The sequence below is a fragment of the Mytilus edulis genome, chromosome 13 (assembly GCF_963676685.1).
Source record: "Mytilus edulis chromosome 13, xbMytEdul2.2, whole genome shotgun sequence".
Classification (NCBI taxonomy): Eukaryota; Metazoa; Mollusca; class Bivalvia; order Mytilida; family Mytilidae; genus Mytilus; species Mytilus edulis.
This window is the reverse complement of record NC_092356.1, coordinates 47,410,915-47,431,926: the sequence shown is the minus strand read 5'-3', so window position 1 is coordinate 47,431,926 and position 21,012 is coordinate 47,410,915.

Below are 21,012 nucleotides of genomic sequence, written 5' to 3'. Positions count from 1 at the left end.
AGACAAACTAGAAAACTAAAAACAAACAACACGAACCCCACCAAAAACTGAGGATTATCACAGCTACTCCGGAAAGGTAAGCAGATCCTGCTCCACATGTGATATCCGTTTTGTTGCTCATGTTATTACAAACCCGGTAAGTAGTATCATTCGGTAGGTCACATTCGTAAAAAGAGAGCGGAATAGTAGTTACGACATCAGGAACATAACCCATATCATCTGTGAATGGATATTCCGTAACGGTCAAACAACTCGTGATGGCGTTAACATTTACGCAGGGATGATTTCAAATTCACCATTTGGAACTCTTGGTTTAATAGCTTCTTTGTGAGCAGCAACCCTCTATCAAGGAAATATAGGCCCGGGAATACCTTATCAATTGGGAGATGTTTACTCTGTATGCAGGCGCTGCTGGAATGCTGCAACATAGGAATGAAATCAACTTTTTTTGTCCTAAACTTTTGTTTTCAAACGACCCTCATTGTGAATTGCTAGATGTAAATAGATATAGGAAGATGTGGAATGAGTGCCAAATCACATTTTATAAAAGTAAATCATTAAAGGTCAAGGTACGGCCTTCAACACGGAATTTTTGCTCACACCGAACAACAACCTATTAATGGCCCCAAAAATTAGTAATGGAAAACCATTCAAGTGGACAGTTTTATAATGTCAGTTTCAGAGAATTTTTTGTTTGAATCAGAGTGATTGTTTACAAAGTAGGATATATCCCTTCCTAAAACAAGATGCTTGTGTCTACGTTGGTCATTATTTTTTATGAAACAAAGCAATACCATCTCTTCCATTTTTTCTCTTCGTTTGGAATGGGGAATACTTGTGTAAAGCCTAATATTTTAATACTATTCGAGATGGAAGAGTATAAGATTGTATTTTCCCTCAAATATCTTTGACATTTTTAGTATCCACATCTGATTCACACCACCTCTAGAATAGGCAGTTTTACAATAACTTTGAAGCCTGGCTTTGATTGCTGATAAAATTGATGTTGATGATTTAGAAAAAGGTTTTATGGAGCACCTGTAAGACCCAGCAATTACCGTTGTTTTTAAGGCCACTTATGTAGTTTAGGTATCCAATACAGTCATGGAAGATCCAGTTCTTCATCTTTGGTTGAAATTCCGTATTTGTATATGATTATTTTAATTTCGCCAAAAAAGCATTTATTTAATAGTTTGCTTTAATTTATTGGTTCAGGAGTTTTTCGTCATTAAAAGAGGCACGAAAGATACCAGAGGGACAGTGAAACTCATAAATCGAAAATAAACTGACAACGCCACGGCTAAAAATGAAAAGGACAAACAGACAAACAATAGTAAACATGACATAACATAGAAAACTAAAGAATAAACAACACGAACCCCACCAAAAACTAGGGGTGATCTCAGGTGCTCTGGAAGGGTAAACAGATCCTGCCCCAAATGTGGCACTCGTCGTGTTGCTTATTAGATATCAAATCCGGTAAAAAGTCTAATTCAGTAGGTCACATTTATGAAAGGGAAGGGGATTGTAGTTACGACGTGAGGAACATATCCGATATCATTTGTGAAACGGTTATTCCATAACGGTCAACCAACTCGTGATGGCGTCCGTAAAATTTGATACTCTTCATGATGGAAAATGGAAAAATTATCAAATTAAGGTACGAAACAAAATATAAGAATCATCCAGCTATAAACGAGAATTCAAACAATATGCAAACATTGAATACTCAGTATTCATAACTCTTGCTATCCCATTTCTGTTATGGATAATGCATATTTTAAGGTTTCTCTCTTCGTAGAACACACTGAGTGGTGTCATGATTCATCAAATGAAAGACCAATCCTGACACCCCAAGGTGTGTTCTACGACGAAAAAAATTAAGGCAACAGTAGCATACCGCTGTTCGAATTTCAGAATTCGATTGAGAAAAAAGCAAATACGTAAAATATGCATTATCTGACTTATATACCGTCTCATTATTCAGACACAAAAAAGGATAACTTGAATGCACAGAAAGACATAAATGAAAATGTATGAAAAATACAAGTCATTTATTGTATCAATTTAGTTTATAGAAGGGAGTGCTATGCTTTAATTTCTATTTGTTGCGATATTTTTATCGCGGAAAAAGTGATCATTTGATAGAGTATTAGGTTTATATATATATATATATATATATTAATGTTAAGTTGAGAACTGACACGAAGATAGCACAAAATCGTGATACATGTAAATGAATATCAATACATGTAAGTCATAGCATGATTTACTTTTCAATGCGAAACAATAGGGTTTCAAAAATTCTACACAAATCTGTCATGTTTTAAACATGTTAAAAGTGTTCTGAAAAGTTTTACATTCAAATTTATCTCGCATATATATTATTGATAAATTGACACTTTTATTTTTGTCCATCTGATGAGTTAAGCCTTTTTCAACTGATTTTTATAGTTCGTTCTTATGTTGTACTGTTATACCACTGTCCCAGATTAGGGGAGGATTTGGATCCTGCTTACATGTTAAACAACTGTGGAAGAATAAAAACGCAATCCATTGGGAACTTTTGGTTATATCTCAATCTTTTACAAAATAACGCAAATCTTATGTAGAATGCAATATTTTACAAGACCTACGGAGACTATTAACCGGATGTGTAATAACACGAGCAACACGATGGGTGCCACACGTTGAGATGGATCTGCTTACCCTTCCGGAGCACACGAGATCGCCCTAAGTTTTTGGTGACGTGTGTGTTGATTTGTCTTTAGTTTTCTATGTTGTGTCCTGTGTACTATTATTTTTCTATTTGTCTGTTTGTCATTTTTAGCCATTTTGTTGTCAGTTTATTTTCGATCTATGAGTTTGACTATCCCTCTGGTATCTTTCGACCCTCTTTTACAATAAAACGAAAAAAACTGCGTTATCATATTTTAAAAAAAATACAAGGGAGGCAATTTGAGTAAATGGAGGAGGCTGCATGCAATACATTATAACACTCTCTACAATCAAGGGCCATAAAAGTATGAGTTTTAGTTTTCTGTAAAACCAAGATTAACACAAATGTGTGCGGTTTTTTTTGTGATAAAGAGAGGAAAACAATGCTGACTCCAAATTTGAACTCTTTTATCTATCATATTTGTTCGTTTTGCTCACAGGGGGTCTCGTTGGTCTAAGTAAATACTACTGTACAACTAGCCAGTCAACAATGAGTTTGTGAACCCTGTCGTGCGAATGCACATGATTCCAGTCTTAATTAACAGGATTGTCAGTTTTCCTATCGAGGTCGGTGGTTTTCTCCAGACACTCCGAAATACTCGACCAATACAAACTGGCTGCCACTAAACAGCCCAAAAGCGGTGCTTGCAAGTAGCTGTTAAACACCACAAAAATCAAAAAATCAATCAAATCGTTTTGAGCACACACTATTTTCTATATAACAAGATTATATATCATTTTCATAATAGTGAGAGATTGATTTAGCTGTAAAACCAAGTTAAATCTACTATTTTCGTAGCAAGCAAATCCCTGAAAAAAGTCAGGAATATGACAATTATTTTTCGTTCGTTTGATGTGTTTGGATTTCTTAAATTTCCATTTAATGAAGGACTTCAACAAATATGTTGTTAATACAAAATAAAATCCAACTTCTTAATACTATCAGTTTCGGAGAACATGATGTCGGAATCAAGGCATTGTTTTACAAAATGAGATAAAACATGATATTTTTATTTTTATTTACATTGGTCATTGAATTTTAAGAAAATATATATTTAGACTTAGTCGTTCGATCAGTCTTTACCTAAAGCCTTTTTATTACTTGTGTATTATAAATGGTAGAGATGTTCAATGTAATACACTATTGCATAATAAATGTTCTTTGATTAATGGTATTCTAACAGTCCTTTAGAGAAGAGACGAATTGTCGTTTTTGTAGATTTTAGTATTCTTATATTTCATTCTTGCTTATGTGCTTTGTTAATATTCCTTTTGTGATTCTCTTTTTAATTATTTGTTTGTTTTAACAGTGAATAAGATAACAACACAATGTTGACTGCTGTACCCCTATTTCTGATATGTGTACCTATTATGTCTGTTGTCAATGTAATGAAATTTGATGCGACTGTCATACACGTGAGAGTTTGCTAAAACCAGGTATAACCATTGTCTACATAAGAAAATGTCTGTACCAGCCAGGAATATGACAGCTGTTATCCATTCGTGTGATGTGAATAAGCTTTTGATTTTGCAATTTGATTAGATACTTTCCGTTTTTAATTTGTCTATTAGTACAGTATTTTTGTGATTTTACTCTTTGTTATTATTACACCTATCTATGATAGATAAATAAAAATATTTACTTTCATCGTACTACATTACTATCTAAATCATTTGCATATTTTATCTCAATCTACTGTTGTTATGCGTATCATTGACTGTTTTGCTTTCTAACGATTATCAGTCAGAATACTGTACTTGTCTGTAAATGATCTTTTTTTAGTTTGACAAGTTGAAATATATTTTTTACAAAAGAAGATGCCTGTACCTAGGCATGAATAGTTGTTATCCATTGAACTTATGTGTTTGCGATTTTGATTTTGCCATTTGACTAGGGACTTTCTGTTTTGAATTTTACTCACAGTTCGGTATTTTGGTAATTTTACTTTTTATTTCTAAAATATGTTGTTTTCATCGTCCACAAATTATTCCCAGAAAAACTTCATAATTGTTGAAAACTTTACCACCGAATAGTCAATACGATTGATAAATTGACATATAAAAAAGAAGATATAGTATAATTGCCAATGAGACAACTCTCCAAAAGAGCACAAATAACACAAAAATTAACACCTATAGGTCAACGGACTTCAACAATGAGCAAAACCCACAACACATAGCCATCTTTAAAAGGCCCCGAAATGACAATGTAAAAAAATCAAACTTGAAAACTACAAAACAATTAAACAAAAAACAAATATGTAACACATAAACAAACGACAACAACTGAATAACAGGCTCCCAAATTGAGACAGGCACATTCATACAGAATGTGGCGGGGTTCAATATATTAGCGGTATCCCAACCCTCCTCGTAACCTGGGACAGTTGTGCAACATTACAACATAAGAAAGAACTATAAAAATCAGCTGAAAAAGGCATAAAAAACTCATCAGATGGATAAAAATACAAATAACAGATACAAGTAGATATCATAATTGAATTTCTTTGTTTTATGATACTGAATCTTCAACATCCGCTGGGTTCTAAGTTCTATCATACTGATTCAATGTTAAATCTGTAAACGTGAAATTCTGATATAATAATAACTTGAACTATAAATTATTATTAGAGGGATGATTATAATTATTTTCCAAGTTTCCCTTACTTTTACAATTATATTATTTCAAATTCATATTTTGTGGAAGTTTTTTTCGCGGAAGAACAATGTGGTTGATTGACAACTTAAAATATGTTATATTACTTAGTATTATTCCCTTCGCATGATATATCACACACCTGTACACTGGCGTCACAGTTTATAATGATTTCTTCGCTTCACAGGAATAATAAATAGATTTAACAACTTATCTACTAGAGTGTAAGAGACACAGGACATTTACCCTACTACGACTGTTATCCTGAAAGAACCGGTAGTAATATGATTGATGTTTCACAATGGGTTTTAAAATAAACACTTATAAACGTATTTCCTATGCATGAGTTGTAAGGCAATTATTTGATTATTATTTTTTATTAAATTTTGTACATTCTATGACAAAACCCTATCTTGGATTTACACTTTGAATTATCTATCTAAAGGGCAATAGTATTTTGTTAATATCGGCATTTGCTTCTCCGTCTGTTAGTCAAATTTTCTAATTAAAAGATATAGGTAAAACCACGAACACAAGACCAAGTCATTATCCAAAGGGTACATTGAAAGAAAATAATCAAATTAATCTGTAAAGTTCTCTATCCCAACATTACACAAAATTAGAACTGTTACAGAAATACCTGATAAAAAGCAAAAACCTTTTAAGTTACATATCAGTATCCCTTTTCACAAAAAATCTTACGTGTAAAATTTATCGGAAGTCTAAAATATTCCTTAACAATTCAACTAAATATTTTTACCGTAAGATTAATTTTACACTTAAGAATTTTTTGTGAAAAGAGATACAGTCATTTAAGTTTATGTAGTTTGAGAAAGCACAATCATGTAGTGACAGCTAAAGTGAGACTCAATTCAGGACGAATGGGAAAAAAATCACCAACATCAAATTATTAATGTTTTTTTTCAAATAATGATTCGGTTGTGGTATAAAGATATTTCACGCGTTAATTTGTGACATTTTTACCTATTGTGTATGTTTGTTTTGTTCACACATCGTGGTCAATAAATTAGAATTAAATGCGACTATCATACAAGTGAGAGGTTTAGCTACCTTAAAACCAGGTTTATTCACCATTTTCTACATAAGAAAATGTCTGTACCAAGTCAGGAATATGTCAGCTGTTATTCATTCGAGTGATATATTTGAGCGTTTGATTTTGCAATTTGATAAGGAATTTTCTGTTTTAAATTTTCCTTGGAGTTCAGAATTTTAGTAATTTTACTTTTAAAACGCGGTGATTTATTTTATTGTTCACGACATCACTTATAGAACGGTAGGAGCACACAACTTACGAGAAAAAAACACCATTATACACAAATACACCGTATTTATAATTGTTATTATTACAGATGTATTAAATGCATTCTTTATAAAATAAAATTATTCAAGGACATTTCGATACAGCAGTAGTAACACGCTATATTTTTTTTTAAGAAAGAGAAAATACATGGAATTAGTTATCAAAGATACCAGGCTTATAATTTAATACGTCAGTGCGCATTTCGTCTACATAAGACTCATCAGTGGAAAATCGACCAATTTACATTCACAAATATGAAATTGAATCATTCTTAAAAAAAAGGATAAAAAAACGACAACACACTGGTAAGTTACATTTTCGTACATAGCGTTTTTTAAGAAATACTAGTAATTATTGCAGAAAACATATTTTGTAATGCGCCGTGTACTTACAGTTTTTCGAAGTTTGTGTGGTCAATGTATTCTAAATAGTTGTTGCCTAAATGAAAAGCAATAAATCAGAATTGAGCCCCTTAGTTGTCAACCCAATAATATATTAATAACATAAATAAAAAAGCTATACTATTTTATGTAACAGAGTTTACTTTCATTAATGGAAAAAGTCCCATGCAGATATTCAACAAATCACCTTGATATCGATATTGTTGTCATACTATGCAAAAATGTGTTGAAGACGTTCTTATTAATGACCGACTGTAGACATTTTTAATATATTCGACATGATGTTCCGTCGTTTAGAATGTTAATCACCTACAGTTATTGGTGCAGTTAGTGTTTGATGACACAGTACAACACTGTCGCATTTCAAAATGTGAGACCAAAGGCTGCAAAACTTGTGCTATTTTAATTACAGATGCTGAATTCACTAGCAATTTGACCAAGAAGTCATATTTTACCAGAAGTTACGGTGAACTGAATTGTAAATCGATAAATATCGTCTACGGATTAGAGTGCAACCTTTGCGGATTGGTATACGTCGGTGAAACGAAAGGAAGGCTTAACAAACGTATGTGCGGTCATAGATCAGACATTAACCTTAATGCTAACGACATTCTATACCAGCATTTCAATCAGCTCGATCATTCCATCGTTTCTATGACAGTTCGCATTATCGAAAAGATATACCATAGCTCTAACAATCCTAATCTTTCAACGACTCTCCGTAGACAAAAAGAAGACTATTGGATTAGACAATTGGGAACTGCAACACCTTATGGCTGCAATGACAAAATTGATGGTAAAGGTATTCTATCTAGTCCTTCGTGTAACTCGGTGAATGTGATGAATATTTTCAACTCGCCTCCTCGACGTAGACGCAGTCATGGTCATCGTCATTATACATCAACTTCTCTGCATGATGTCTCTATTAATGACTTGCTGCCATTCATACAAAAGCCGTTAGGTATTCATCACATTCGCACGAAACTTTATTCATTACCCCTTTCAAAACTTCATTCTCTGTTTAATTTATGTTTGGAATCCACTGTTACAAACCCTCATTCAAACCAATACAAACTTGAAGCTATAATTTCGGATATTGCAAGTCACAGACTTTTCAGGCCAGTTCGCATTGGAAAAGATGAAAAAGAGAAAAGATCTTTCTGTCCTTTGCCAACAAAGGTCTCGATGGCGTCAACCTAGGCAATATCCTTCATCATAGATTAGGGCAATCGAAAATACCTCCTTATTTCAAAGACCAGTCTGTACCAATAATTTCTTATATCTATACCAAACCTATTGCAACTAAAATTTTCAATTACAAACGCGTTTTGCAGGATCTCGATATTGACGACTTCAAGTCTAAACCTCCTGACTGCACTTGTGCTAGTTCCAAATTCACATATAATCCTGCTGGCCACGTTATAACCGGTGACCTTAACATTGTTAATAACACTTCTCTACGAAATGTGTCATCGAAAGGTCCCAAATATCGTGAGCCAAAATCCATCAATTGGAAATACAACTTTAAAATTTTGATGGATTCAGTCGAGGATTATGCCAGGCAATGGGCTAAGCGCGAGAAGGAAGACGTAGACACTCTTTCCGAATGGATTAAGGCAGTGAGGTCGTTGATACAAATCAGAATTAAGAAACTGAATGGGTCCATCAATGCCCATACTTTGTCAATCTTTAAAGACCCAAATGTTGCAAAACACCTATCCGACCTCCATGACAAATATGTTGTTGTCCCCGCAGATAAAGCCCCAAATAACATCGTTTTTGTGTGTAAAAGTCACTACATCAACTGCTTGATAAACGAATTAGGTATTGACAATTCACTTGGAAACTCAACATATACCCTCACGACATTTACCAAAGAGGAAATCCTGAATAATCATAGGTCTGTTCTATGTTCCTTTGGAATTTCAACCAAAGATGAAGAACTGGATCTTCCATCACTGTATTGGATACCTAAACTACATAAGTGTCCTTACAAACAACGGTATATTACTGGGTCTTCCAAGTGCTCCACGAAACCTCTTTCTAAATTATTAACATCTATTTTATCAGCAATCAAAGACGGGCTTCAAAGTTATTGTGAAACGGCCTATTATAGAGGTGGCGTGAATCAGATGTGGATACTTAAAAATTCAAAAGATCTTTTAGAGTACATACAATCTAACTCTCTTTCATCTTGTAACAGTATTAAAACATTTGAATTTTCTACCCTGTACACAAGTATTCCACATTCCAAACTAAAAGACAAATTAAAAGAGTTGATATTACTTTGCTTCATAAAAAAGAATGGCCAACTTAGATACAAGTATCTTGTCTTAGGGAGGGATAAATCCTACTTTGTAAAGAATCACTCTGATTCAAACAAAAAATTCTCTGAAACTGATATTATCAAGATGCTTGATTTCTTGATTGACAACATATTTGTTACGTTCGGAGGACGTGTTTTTCAACAGACTGTCGGCATTCCAATGGGAACAAACTGTGCCCCTCTACTCGCCGACTTGTTTCTTTATTATTATGAAGCTGACTTCATGCAGGAACTTCTTAGGAAGAAAGATAAGAAGTTAGCAATATCCTTTAACTCTACTTTCCGCTATATAGATGATGTTCTTTCACTAAACAATTCAAAATTTGGTGACTATGTGGAACGCATCTATCCAATCGAACTAGAGATAAAGGATATTACAGATACAGTTAAGGCGGCTTCATATCTTGACTTACATCTAGAAATTGACAATGAGGGTCGGTTGAAAACAAAACTTTACGACAAAAGAGATGATTTCAGCTTTCCAATTGTGAACTTTCCATTTCTAAGTAGCAACATTCCAGCAGCACCTGCATACGGGGTATATATCTCCCAATTGATACGATATTCCCATGTCTGCATTTCCTATCATGATTTTCTTGATAGAGGTTTGCTGCTCACAAAGAAGCTATTTAACCAAGAATTCCAAATGGTGAAGTTGAAATCATCCCTTCGTAAATTTTACGGACGCCATCACAAATAATATCGGATATGTTCCTTACGTCGTAACTACAATCCCCTTCCCTTTCATGAATATGACCTACCTAATTAGACTATTAACCGGATGTGTAATCACAAAAGCAACACGACGGGTGCCACATGTGGAGCAGGATCTGCTTACCCTTCCGGAGCACCTGAGATCACCCCTAGTTTTTGGTGGGGTTCGTGTTGTTTATTCTTTAGTTTTCTATGTTGTGTCGTGTGTACTATTGTTTTTCTGTTTGTCTTTTTTTTTTTTTGCCATGGCGTTGTCAGTTTGTTTTAGATTTATGAGTTTGACTGTCCCTTTGGTATCTTTCGTCCCTCTTTTAGTGTTGCTCTGTCTTTCTTGTTCTATGTTGTGTTTTGGGTACCACTGTTTGTTTTTTCGTCGGGTTTTGTTATTTGCCATGACATAATCAGTTTATTGTCGAATAAAAAGTAAGAATCAGTCTTTGGTTTCTTTCGTGTTCATCTTAATTATGGAATGAAACATATTAAAACAGTTTAAAGATAAAGAATATGATGAAAAAAATCCGAATCACGTTAAGACTATTACGAAAGAAAATTAAACTAAGACTAATCATATTAATAAAAAAAATTAGAAAAGAAGACAATGATACGAAAAGTATTGAAATACATATTTTTCAGAATGTTATGACAATGTTTTGTAATCTTCAAAGCGAACAGCAGAGATGACTGCGTTATATCCAATTAAATGTTCATCTTGATTTGTTTCGGTGCAATAACTGATATTATAAGCGAAATATAATCCTTCCACTTTAAAAATAAAAGGTTAGCAGAACAAAATTGCCGAACTTCTTTACTTTTAAATTTGAGCTCATATTTCGATGGCTCGTGGGCTATGTAAACCCTTTTATCGCTATTTTGTGCATTTTTCTTTTGATCTTTTTTTGTGATAATTTTCATATCATGCTTCTCGCTTGAGATGGGAAAATTATCGCTAGAAACTAAGGAGGCCACGTGGCGTTGCTAACGAAATTGACATGAAATTGACAACGTCCTCATAGGTAAAATAGCGATAAACAGATTATCATTGGTCATCTCAACTCGATTGCTTTTCTCACTTTCGCTGTACCAGCTCAAGCGAGAAAATCAATCTCGTTGAGATGACCAACGATAATCTATAAGTATTCATGATTCAAAATATGCGTCTTTTGTCTATTCGTTGATCAATTCTATCAAACACACATGAAGGTGTTGCATACATTTTCTCCATTTACTCATGTTATTATTTTTACTGACAAAATCTTTTAAAATATATCAACTGTTGACATACCCTTGGAAAATTCCAACCTTCACCTGGTGACTCTTTTAAGTTTACATTTGGTGTGTAAATACTACATGTCGCTATCTCGTCTGGCTGATCTGTGTTGTTTAATGCTATTGTATTGATATATTTCTTCAATCCAACATGCTTATTGCCCCTGAGTATTTTCCCTTATCCACTAATTATAATGAAGTCAAACTTTTCATTTAAGAATCCTGTCATTTTTTACTAAGAGTAAGCCAACTATTCTAGTATTACACACAGGTAGACAATTTATAACAATTGATATTTCCATCTGATGATTTGAAAATTAACAACAATCTCATTTATTGACAAGAATCTAAAAAGATTTGTAATTTAGATAGTGCCTTGCTTGTCGTTATCGTCAACGAGTCAAATGTCAGATATTATAGTTGGATGCGAAGTTGAAAATTTACAAGCGAATCGACCAGGGATAACAACCAGCCAATAAATGCTTTCTCATTGAATGTGTATTAACAATGATTTTTACTTTTGCAGTACAAAACGTGAAACAGAAAGTTTATAAAACGTTATACAAAATATTAAAAAGTAAAATCACAAATATATTGAACTCCGAGGAAAATTAAAAAATGGTTATAGAATAACTAATCAAAGAATTCAAATAGAGAAAAAAAATTTAACAAGTAAGCGAAGAACACATTTATTCACACGAGTGAATTATCAGTGTTGTTATGTATCAAGTTGAATATTTTTCGATATTTTATTTTTTTTTAAGTGACGCTTGACTTTCAATAGTGATGCAAAAGAAAAATGTATATTTTCCTCATCCTATATTTGCTTTGAATGCAATATCATCGATAAAGTCTTGGCAACACTCATTGAGGTATGACGTCCTCAGAGGAGTAACATTTTCAAAATTTTTTCACATTTGCAACTATCGTTAATTGCTCACTGTGAAATCATGGCAATTCATTGAAACAATTGCAATAAAAGTCGTTATTATCAAACATTTAAAGTTAACATCAATGAGCTGAAGCATTATTGATACCAGGAGAACATTCCCGCCCATTTATATCGATATGTATGTGATCTTGCCTTAGTTGCAAAAGAGTGTGCACGTACTCATGATGCTTATTGGCTCAAAGAATTGTACTTGAAAAAGTGTATTGAAGGGTTCGACATGTAAAAACAATTTCGTTGTTTTATTAAATACGTTCAACATGTCAAAAAAAGAGGTGAAACTGAAGCACAATTACTAACAAAAAAATATTTAGGATCAGCTTACTACTGGAAGAATATCTACCAGAACTCTTAAAAATTATTCAATTAGAACTAAAAAATTATTCAGACTTTACTTTGTCTATATAAATCTATGTCTAGCAGATACAATTTGAAACAATAAAGAATTAAACAATTGCGTTGAGTAAGTCAGTAAAAGATTAAGTGCGGTTGCCATCTCGCCATTAGTATGTGTTATCATACCGTGAGATTAACGTATTGTAAAAAAAAGGTCGAAGTAAACAAGACTTTGTACACTAATAATTTTTTGGTCCCTTTATAGCTTGCTGTTCGATGTGAGTCAAAGCTTCGTGTTGAAGGCCGTACCTTGACTTATAAGGGTTTACCTTAATAAATTGTAAATCGTCCTAACGGGTAGGCCTTGGTAACACCAATGTTTTCCTGATTTGTCTTATATTAACATCATTGAAAAGGTAGGGATCCATAAATCATCTGCCAAAGTCTAAATGAAATTCACCGTTTCATTCTATGTTTAGGGCATGTATATTGAATATGACCAGTTTTGGGGTACCCTAAAAAAAACGTCGAAAACACTAGAAGGTAAAAATCATTGTGTATTTTTGCTCATGTTATTATTTGAAATACCCCTGACTGTTAAAATGCATAGACGAAACATATTTTTAAGTAAATCTGAAACATCATGGTAATACCAATAGCCTGAATGTTAAAAAAAGGTTTTAAATAATTGATATGGCGAAAAGTCTGGCCAGCTCAGATAACACATTGTTTTTCAAATTTAACCAGAAAAAAATTTTTGTCGTTTAATTCCTACAAAAAATGGTTTAAACATTTATTGGTTATTAATCTTTAAAATCACAAACTTTTAGCGAATTTGACTGTTTGAATTTTTAATATCTTTAAACAAGCTGGCTAACAAGGCACACGAACAAAGTAGAATTTTGGGACAAAATTAATTTTCCCCTTACAAAACCTTCTACAAACTGTCGATGAATTCTTTTTATGTGTAATACTCGAAGGTGTACTGTCCCAATAACAGTTGTTTTAAATTCTATAAGGAAAAACAGTAATATTCAGTATGGGACGAGTATCCTTGGAGCGAGTTGACATAAATTTTTATCACAACTAGTTTAGTTTAGTTTATTAGAGAAAACTCAGCCGCAGAAGACTGCGTAACAGGAGCATATTTATATACCCAATATTAATTACAACATAGTTCATAATACAAACAGAATACATTTTTAAATTACACATCTTCAGAAATAAGTTTGTGTTTATTACAGTTTTAAATTAGACAAGCAACTTTTCTACCTTTTGAATAAAAATTGACAGCTTAGACAGCACATTACTATTACTATATTTAAGCATGCCAAGTACTTTTTTTTCATTTGGATATTTTAAATAATATGGAGGTATGAACTTCCCCCTTAAATCCTTAACTTCACAGTTGGTACATTTACATATATAGTGGTATACATCTCCAAGACCAGCTTTACAGAGTGGACAAATCCTATCATTTCGTGGTACATTTCTCCATCTTCCTGTTTCGATGGGAAACTTTGTATTACATACCCTTAATTTACATATGTTTACTCTATGCCCCCGTCTTAATTTTAACAGATATGTTTCCAATCAAAACTCTTCTTTAAAGTGTAGAACTCCCCCCTTGATGAATTGTTTATATCTGAGAACCATTTTTGAATAAACTGGTCCTGGAGACGCTGCCTTACATTAATTTTAATATAATTATAATCAACTTGCTCCGGAAAATTATATAGTTCACAAAAACCACAATCATTGAACACAGATTTTACATAGATAAACCACTTAAAATTACTACCTTCATGCTCATGCATGTACCAAAGTAACTTATAAAGTTTACCCGATAGTTTTTTATCATTTGTTGCTAGCTTGTGCCAAAAACATACCATTTTTAACTTGATCTGCAGTTCAAGTGGAAATCTTCCAAGTTCCCCATATACCATAAAATTTGGCGTAGATGATCGCACACCCAAACTGCGCTTACAAAACTGTAAATGTAACTTTTCAGTATTATTTTTATTTTCAAACCCCCATATTTCCGAGGAATAGGTCAAAATAGGAACCACCAACGCATCAAATAATTTTAGCTGTAGATCAATCGGAAGTGAGATATTTTGTATCTTCTTGTAAAGAGCATAAAGCGCTTTTTGAGCTTGGTCTACCCAGACTACAAAATGCCCCTGTCATGAATAGCAAACGCTTTCAGAGTTCATTTTTCTGACAGTCTGTCACTATCTTAGTACTATTTTTTGTTAATGTAGATTATTTATTAGCATAAGCTTGTACTAGGATTGATGTTCAGATCAGATCTTCTAATAGAATAGTGCATTTTATATTAGAAAAAAAAAACAACAAAAAAAACGCAAACAGTAAGTATAAACTCTATATCAATCACTTAGCACTAAAACCATATTAATTCATTATTCAATCAATTTGTTCAAATCAAATTTTCTAATGTTTCCAAGATTTTTTCTTAAAAACTCCTCAGACTCAGTTCATTGGTTTATTTTTTTAAGCATTTCATTTTCAATTTCTACCTTTTCGTCAACGTCATCAAAAAAGATGTTCCTTAGTTTAATGCTTGGTGGTGTCAAATATATACAGTTTACTGGACCTGTTTGCATTATTCTCACAGCCAAATGTAAACAACATAAATGCTTGATCACTGTTTAATCTACTGTTATGTCAAAACGCACAAATGACTTCCAAAACATGTGTAAGAGTTGTCTCCCATATTTCAGGTCTACCAACTTAAGTCAGGAATTTGATGTTCAGTAGTTGTTGTTTGTTGATGTGGTTCATTAGTTTTTCTCGTTTCTCGTTTTTTGTATATAGATTAGACCATAAGTTTTCATGTTAGAATGGGTTTACACTAGTATTTTTGGGGGGCCCTAGCTTGCTGTTTGGTGTGAGCCAAGGCTCCGTGTTGAAAACCGTACATTGACCTTTAATAGTTAACTTTTATGAATTGTGATTTGGATGGAGAATTGTCTCTTTGGCACTCAAACCAGATCTTGCTATATCTTTTTACTTATGTCTATAAAGAGTACAAGTAATTGTTGAGAACAGACTAAAAATACTTTCCGTGCCAAATATAGATAATGTTGTATTAAAACTGAAACTATATTCCTTTTTATTGTAAATAGGGTATACTTTTATGAACAATTTAGTGGTTCAAAGTTCGAACGCCTTTACATTATTGATATTAACTAATTGATTAATTCTTCGTTCTAAGCAATGATAATTGTTAGTCGTTATTCTTCATACAAGAATTTTGTTATTCGAGCCAACTAAAAAAAGCTACTAATAAAAAATAGAACTTTAAGTTGGTTAAGTCGTCATTTCAATATTGAAAGAATAAAGAAGAAGGCTGTCGACCAATATCGTAGGATTTCATGTCTTGCGATTGTATAGAATGTATGTAAAAACCTGTCTATACTAAAGGATCATTATTTTGGTTACTTAGAGTTCAATGCATTTTTATAAAATGTAGCGCATATTTCTTACAAAACAACATGACATGATTTCGAATTAAAAATCGTTACAAAATGAAAAAGGTTTGAAGCTTAATGAAATATTGATAATTTCAAGACACCACTCACTTCAGTTGTTTAAATAAATAAAGTTGATAGAAAAAACAATTTGAAAAAAACACCTTAATTATGAAATATAACGTAAATATGGATTGAGACATTGAACGTGATTTAAGTAAAGTTGTAACTCTAACTTTATAAATGAAGTAACCACAATAATAATTAGACATACCAAATAACTAGTAATATGAATTTGTGCGCATATAACCTTTATTGTTGTATGAATTGTTTTGTTAATGAATACCAAGAGAGATTTGGGTTTTGAAAAAATGTTCACTTTGATCTTCTGTCGACCGACAGGACAACTCTTGCAAAGTAATGCGTTCTCATTGATTTTGGTATGTATTCATTGGGGAATGTCAAAATATAATGACTCGGGAAAAGATAACACCAACCTTCCATACATTGTATATAAAAGAACCAACGAACCAAGTCGTTTAAGCTCCGTTGGTGGTGCGGGTAGTTACGAGACTAATTTTCGGCTACTAGCATATCAATTATATCGTCTTTTCAAGTGGCGGTGTAAACTTCACGCTCTTCACCCGGGTCGTCCATCTTTGCAGAAAATTATTATGGTTTTCATTTGTCTATTGTTTTTTCGTTCAGAATACATATATGAATGTCACATATTTTGCAAGAATAAACTACAATAAGGTCAATCTATTTTATTTGTTGTTTGTTGGTGCATTTCTATTCATTTTGAAGTAAGGTGAGTTTTTAAGTTAAGATATCGATAAATATTCAACTAATTTTAATTTCATTTTTGTATGTTTGGATGTTCTTATAGAATGCAAATACTAATTATGCGTGTGATGCTGAGTTATGTGCTTCAGATCAGTTGGAGTTTCTTTGAATATTTTTTTAACAGTAAACACCAGAATAATCCATTGCTAAGAACATGTTATACATATCGTCTTCACAATTAAGAAACATGCAATTCTAGAGTTTCATTGGTCAAAATAACTTTATTCTAATCAATTATAAGAACGCTAATTACTTTTAACGTGATGATCTTTTTCTTACACATTCATTATAATCCTTAACCTTTATTCATGACGTTTAATTGATGTTGTATTCGATTTCTGATTGAAAGCAAACTTTTACTGACCTCAATTAAGTGATACATACCTTTGCTTTTAGTATTGATAAATCAGCGCCAATAATGTCAAGTAGGCCGTTCCTATTAATCAACATTTAGACAGGAATTAATTACCTTGTTGAAATGTGGAGTTGGTTCGCTGGATTATTCGTACATCTACAATTACAAAAGAAACGTTATACGCGCTTAGGAAAGGATAACTGATAAAATAAAATATTTGCATCAATTAACCACTTGTAAATTGATGGCTCAGTTACCACGTTGTAAAACAGTGTTATAATACCAATGTACTTTGAAGGAATCTTTTTAACCCTAGTATGTGCATGTGCATTCATAGGGAATATGTGTATGTGGATAATTATTTGCAAAAACAGGAATTTAAGAAACGTAACGAATGTTTTTATTCTTGGGTTAACAACTGCTGACTTATTAGTTGCTGTAGCTAACATGCCTGTAACAATTCTGTCAGTATTTCTTAGTGAATGGATACTATCAGATGAATCTTGTATTGTATTTGGATACTGTAACATGCTGACTTTAGTACTGAGCGTAATGTCTCTCTGCAATATAAGTATTAACAGATACATCATGGTTTGCAAACCTATCTACTTCAAAACTATATATACCAATCGAAATGCTGTCATTATGATATCCAGTAAGTATATGTAAATAGTTGAAAACATATTAATTTTAATTTACAAATAAAATGAATACAAACCCAAGCTGAATATACGCTTACTGCATGCATTTTCGAACTATTGTTTTCGCTATAAAGAATTTTGTTTTTGTTTCCAATATCAAGCAGTGATTACAAATGTTTTGTTTCTCAATATTCTTATGATAGAGATCTTCTAAAAAATCTTTAATTGCAGTTATTTAATATCTTTTCTTAATTCATGTATTTGGTTTTGATGTTATATTTGTTATATTTGTTATTCTCATAGGATTTTGTTTAATGCTTAATCTCTGTGTGTTTTACATTTTAATGTTGTGTCGTTAATCTCCTCTTATATTTAATGCGTTTCCCTCAGTTTAAGTTTGTTACCCCGATTTTGTTTATTGTCAATGGATTTATGAGTTTTGAACAGCGGTATACTACTGTTGCCTTTATTTAATATTTAATCAGATCATGATCAATATTATTATATGATAGAATATGTATGTCTGTCTTCAGTGTGATTAGAGCCAAACATGTGAATAGCGCCCCATTTCGTACTTATAAGCTTTATGACTTTTGCGTGTGTATATATGACTAAAGATTTGTGCATTTGGATTCATAATTAGATAGATTTAAACGAACCTGTACCCAATTGTTACATAAAATCAGGTTCAACCCACGATTTATTCTTTAAATGTCCTGTACAAAGCCCGGAAATTGGCAGTTGTTATCAATCAGGTCGTTTGTATGCAAATTGGCGTTTGGTTTTGTTGCACTTCAGTGTTATTGTTGTTCCTTTTGTTCTCTTATAATTGATGTGTTTCTCTCGGTTTTAGTTTGTAACCCGTTTTTTTTTACTCTCTATCGTTCATGACTTTGAACATCGCTATACTACTGTTGCCTTTATTTACATATCGTTACATTTACGCTTCCTAAAATCTTATTTTGATAGTATAGCAAAATACTTTTATTTATCAGCCGAATGTTTAAAACTTTCGTCAATAACTCATCCGTTTTGTGTTTGATTAAATTAAATTTTCATGTTGAATGTCAGTAAAATGACTATTAAGGTTAATGTGTGACTTTATTTAAATGAAAGGTTTTGTTCAGTTTATCACGGTTAAATAAACAATACACTGGCTCGATGGAGAAAACATGTTCATTTTTCATGTAGTTCATCATCTGATGATCTTTGCAATCCTTTAAATGTTTCCTCTGCAGCACTGAATATGGAATATAAGAATTCATCTATAACAATCTTATTATAAACAACTAAAAACTGACTTAGGCTACTTACACATAAAAAGGTTAGGATCAATAATATATACTTAATTCATCCTAGAAAAACAGACTGTCAAGCTGAGTTTAACAAAAGGGTTACAGCCTTACATAACAAAGAGACATAACATAAGGTTATAGAAAGTGTAAGAATAGCTCAAGGACTTTTTTTAACAATAAACGCAAAGTTTATAATTCTATGGGACAAAATAAAAATATATGAAGTGCAAATTAAGTATTAACTTAACAAATCTATAAGACCAGGACGGAAGGCATCGTAGTTTTAAAATAATGTTATAACATGCAATAAAAGGTCAAAGCTAACAATATTTACGAAGAGATTATAATTGTGAAAATAGGACGATTTGGTATGCATTTGATTACTTATGAGACAAGACAACTTTTCACTAGAGACCAACTGACAAAGAAATAAACAACTATATGTCACTGTACGGCCTTAAGAAAATACCAAAGCCTATACCGCATAGTCAGCTGTTAAAGACAACGAAATAACAAATGTAAAATTAAAAACGAGAAAACTCACGGCCTTATATAATTATTTATAAACCAAAAATGGAACGAAAAAAAATATGTTACACAGTTAAACACGACATTTGCTAATTTCTAGGCTCATGATAGGCACGGAATGTGGTGGGGCTAAACGGATGTGATGGCGCAAACCCATTCCCTAACCTGGGACAGAGATATAACAGTACACGCTTTACAAATCAGTTCAAAACGGCTTATCAATCCAATGAATACTAATAAAAGTACAGTTAACAACAAAATAAACAAGATTGGACGTGGACGTGTACTTGAACATCATACAAATAATTAAATCTTTTACATATCTGAGAACTCGCATTTACTGACAAGAAGTGCAAAGCCATGAACAACTAATAAACAAATCATGCATGTAAGACAAAATAATCAACCAATACAAATCCAGCATCCAATGGATTTAGTGCAAAGACGTTTTAAATAGTCGGGGGAAATCAATGACCTTATTCAGGTTGTATTATGTATGTGTATGAGTAAATAACAATATGCTTTACTTTGCTCTTAATTTACTGATAAAAACAATTAAAAACAATATTCAAAGATCTAATTACAACATTTTTAAAAAAGTTTGTTTAAAGGAATGATAAGTTTATAAGGATCGTTTCTAAATTTGCGGACTCCATTTAAGAATTGAATGCTTCTTTTTGTAAATTTATTGGGGTGTAAAAACGTTGACCGAAGTACATTTTGTATGAAGCGCTTCATTCTAAAACTGTATGCAAGGTCAACGCTTTTACAACCCTATAAAGTTACAAAAAGAAGCATTCAATACTTATAATTACAGTTTTTAGCTATGATCATGAAAACACGAATTTTATATATTTTATTATTTAATTCACCTGTGCACTTTATTGTTGGAGCACGTGTTATCATGAGTGAAAAGTTGTATTGAGCAATGCAACTGCTTACGGAATAACACGTGACGTGCAGTTAGCCAATCAGAATAAAATATCATTATGAAACATACATCTAATGTAATCATTAACTGCTAACCCGTAAAAATGAGAATGTGCAATCACGTTTGAAATGACTGTTCTACAACCAAAACTTCCAAAAACAAATTTGTTTATCTGTACAATGTAAAGATATGAGTAACTGGAATTGGGGCAACGTATTTCAAGACTTTTATTTAC